Genomic DNA, 4639 nt, shown 5'->3' with positions numbered 1-4639 from the left:
CTTCCATGTACTAGAGGCACTATCTTCAAGCTTGAGGACAAAAAACAATTTTACAAGCTTAACTATATAGGTATAGAATTTGCTACAGAAATAGAATGCAGAACTTGACTGGCCTTTCATCAACATAAGTTCCTGGAGAAATATTTCAATGAAATATCAATAAAAAGATTTCCTTATGTTTTGTCCTTTACTTAAAGTATATTAGCTATGTCAAAATGTCATTGAAGGTAAAATACAGTAACTTTAAAAGTAACTCAGGTATACTTTGAATGTTTGAGAAAATTCTTAGGTCTGAAATCCAGTGTCAGCAAATAATAGCAGTATGGAAACTAGGGCAACATTTCGGAATTCAGTGTGTTTTGGGAAGAAGGATAGAACATAGCAATGCTGAATGTCTCAAATTACACAGAGATTATATTCAGGTTAAGCACCACTTTTTAATTTGTTTAATTAATTTTAATTACCATAGTAAAGTTGTCACCAAAAATTAGGTATTCTTAACAGTAGAAATCCATAATGACAGTAATACAAAGGAAATACTTTATTACTCTTTTCATATCCACAAAGTCCTTGGCCTGGCAGAGCAAATGAACAGCAGATGCTAAAGATATATCTTGGGCAAAGTGACAAGGAATGAGTGTTCAAAATGTCCTTCTATAATTCAATTCAAATTCTACAATTTACATATTCATTTAAATCTCTGTGTGGTCATACCATCCCCAAAGTGTTGGGATAGTTAGTTCTATTTAAGGGATCTTATAGTATCTTAACAAAATCTGTGGTGTGAAAACAGCCTAGCCAGCACATGTCGTTTTAAGATAAACACATTCCAAACCAGGAAATCAACACGTCAGATGAATTCATTAACTAAAAAATTTAACAAAACCCAAGTATCTTTTTCAGTGTCAAAGGCAAATTATTTCTAGTTCCATATCCTGCCAGCTAGCCAAATTTCCATCCATCTCAGTTTCTTAGAAGAGCAAATCAGTGCTAAAGGACAGGCCTTGAGCTGGAACTCAATCATTTATAGAGGAAAAATCTTGGAATTGTTTTAACTCAGGCCAATAAGCGCTTTCAAATAACAGGTGTATTTGAGAAGGCAGCCTAGGCTAGGAATCATTCTCATTAAGCACTTTCCATGTAGCCACCCTATTTTGGAGGCTAAGAGAGATTAGTAAAATAAATGTGCTATAATTTTGCCATTTGGCTTTAAGGTCAGAAACCAAACCTTGGCACTGTTTGGTAATTAAAATAAACATAGCCACAAACCATAACATTTTTTATTTATACTTCCACTGCTTTCTCCATTGCAAAAGTATCAACATCTATGGATATGATTTTTTTATCAAGAGACTGTTCACCTCATTAGGTCTAGATTATAGAATAGCTCCACGTTAGAGGAGTTGGGTTTGAAAGTTTTCAAGGAACTCTGGTAAGTGAAAAGATATGTGTCGTTCTTGACATCAATATCCAATTATTTCAGAAAGGAAAGAAATCTGTTATGAAAGTCATATATGCATTATAAATAGTGGGTTTGAATCTGATCTAACCCAAAGCGGGATTTAATAGTAGTCTCTCTTAAGAGAGATAGTAAAGTGATTGAACAAGTACAAAGAGATTGTACATATATATATGTATATATATACATGTGGAAAAACTCAAAGCCAGTCTTGAAAGTTACATGGCTCCTCAGAGAGTAAATGACTCCATCTGTTTAGCCATTAAAAGATTCAAAGGCTTAAGAGGTCATAGAAGAGTGTGCCTCATTATGTTGCCTGGGAACATACAGTAAATATTCTTATGTATCTTTGACTGCAATGTTAAAAAACCATCAAGTTGCCTTGATTTCCTGAGACCCAAAAGAACCATACACTGGTATTTGTATATCATGGAAAAATAGTCTTGTGGGTATGCAAGCAGATTTTGCTCACAACATGAATTTAAAGTTCACAGTTAAAGCAGTTTGTAAGTTTTAATTAGTCGTTTTTGGGGGGACAAATCCATGCATGAACTTCTGCTTTTAAGAGGAACTTATTTCTTGATAACACACATTTCCCCCTCTACTTATGTACATCAAGAGAACCAAAGAGAGAACAAGACACTAAAAAGCAAGTTCATGTGAGTCCTGACCCTGAGACAAAAAAAGTTAAAATAAAATCTACTAAAGAATGACTTTGTCATAAGAAAAAAAATAGAAGTAAATAAAAAATTGTGGTAACTGAAATAAGATCATGAAAGCTTTTATAAAAACATTGAGGAATAATTGAAACATCTAATTTGACCAGAAAAATTACTCTTAAGACTTCTAATGAACCCTATTAACGAAAGCCACAGAAGCATGGTGCCACTCAGAGAAGCCAGTGAAATTCTTCACCCTGCTGCAAAAAGTGAAAAGATTTATTCAGGAGTTCTGGAGATGCTACTTATGTTTTTATATCCCCAGGATAAATTTGATTTCTTTATAAATTTTAAATAAATTTCAGGTTTTTATCCCCTAGAGTCCCCAAATCCATTTTTGTAGTGTTATCTCAGTCAGCTCTCTCCCATCCTGTATTCATATGCCAGATTATTCTCATTTGAAATGACATCTTGCACTTGTTCCTACCAAATGGTGTATTTTCTTCTGAGAGTTATCTCTCTCCTGCATTAAGATAATTTTGGGCTTTATTTGCATATCCCAACATAGTTACAATCCCTTTGACCTCGGTTACTGCCAGATTTAATACATCTACTCTTTAATCTAATGTTTATTCATAAAAATACTGATGAGTACCACACAAGATACATCTTGGCAGGGACTAGCTTGGTATAATCTAGTGTTCTGCATATGAACTATTGAAAACTCTTCTTTATATTCAGCTTTCAAACATCTTTGTGCCGATGCTACATTAATATTATGAAAATGATGTTTCCATAGCAAAATTTTAAGAATGTTGAATGCGAGAAAACAAATAAAAAACAGTCCAAAATGTGAAGCTAAATGGCAATGGGATCATATGAAAACAGTAGCATGACTGTTTCTCCTCTTCCCATAGAATCTGCTACCCTGCTTTAAAAAAGAAACTACATTGCTTTGATACAAATCACAGTGACAGTTATTCACCGTTTTGTTGTTTTCTAGGTACCAACAAATTGTCTGATTATCCTTTTGCAGTATTTTTCTAGGACATTAATAACACTAATTGACTGATCTCCATTTCTATAGTTCTTCTTTATCCCCTTTTTAAACATGGACACTCTATTTACTTTTTTTAAGCCTTACAGGATTTAGCAGAACTCCATGGACTTCTCAAACTAACTGCTCAGAACTCTGAAATTCCACCACCATCTTCTGCCATGGGGTTACTGACTCAGAAAAATAAACAAAGAGTAAGGTCATGTAAGTCGATTCAAACTTTAAACAGATACACACTATGAATCCAGAGCATTATCTTCATCTAGAGAAAAGAAAAAGGGCTTTTAATCAGATTTAGACATTTAAGTTATACATTGAAGAAAATTACAAGTGTATCCCTCAGACAACTTACATGTACTTCTTGCAATTTGTAAGTTACAAGGACAATCAGAGGACTAATGGCTTCTGCTATTTTGGCATAATAGAGTATGAAGATCCAGGAAATGGTAGCTCTGGAAGTGTTATTAAATGGACTGAAGAAACTCTTAAACTAACTCCATGAAAAGGAAAGACAGGAATGTTGGACCTAACAATAACAAAGTCTGCAATTCTGGAATAGAGTTGTAGTTTGCTTAATATACATTTGACTGTGGAGTTGCAAGCAAGAAAGTTTCCAAAGTGAATTTTAATAAATATATACATATATATAGTTACATACACAATTCTATGTGGTTTTTATATCATATTGCTTGCTCTCTAAATAACACAACAAAATATGTTCAAATTCATGAAGGAGACTGATGAGAAAAACAGAAACGGAAGTCCTTAATATACACTCATTTTTGTTTAGTATTTTGAAAAGAGTGGAACTCTTACAAATACTTGGAGTCATGTTACTCTTGTTGCTACTTTTTTACCATTGAAAAATCTTGAATTCACAGTCAGAGCTAGACCTCATTGTAGGAGATATTTTCTATCCACTCAATGACAGACAATATCCCTTTCAGGCAAACTACAGGATAAGCATATGAGACAGAAGACAAATGATAGGGGAAGTTGACACAGAAATGTAAAGTGTCTCCCATCAAGTAGATTGACTACAATGTTAGAAGTTCAGATCAAATTTCCAGAATCTTAATGATATTCTTTTTTTCTGATTATTTCTTAATAAAATTTGTTTTTCCTGAATATTTCCTGATGTGTAAGAAAAATTCAAAACATGATCTATGTGAATCTTCATGCAGAATAGATTTAATGTAAACTGTTATTTGACTTCCACAGGTTTCATAGTATTATTTTTTTTTTTTTTACAATTAGAATTAAATATGACAATCCCCTAGAAGACAGTTCAAATTAAACAAAACAAGGAATACAGTTGAAAAATGTTTATAGTCCGATTTGTATGATACATAATTTCTATATTCTTTGTAGAATGCTTCAGGATAGCTTAAGAGAATTCCATAAGAATAAAGGTCATTAAGCAAGGTAATACTTTTTTGAGCGTGCTATGTAATGCGACACGCT

The sequence above is a fragment of the Pipra filicauda genome, unplaced genomic scaffold (assembly GCF_003945595.2).
Source record: "Pipra filicauda isolate LSUMZ 115617 unplaced genomic scaffold, ASM394559v2 scaffold144_size1929842_pilon, whole genome shotgun sequence".
Classification (NCBI taxonomy): Eukaryota; Metazoa; Chordata; class Aves; order Passeriformes; family Pipridae; genus Pipra; species Pipra filicauda.
Note: the sequence above shows the minus strand (reverse complement) of the source record.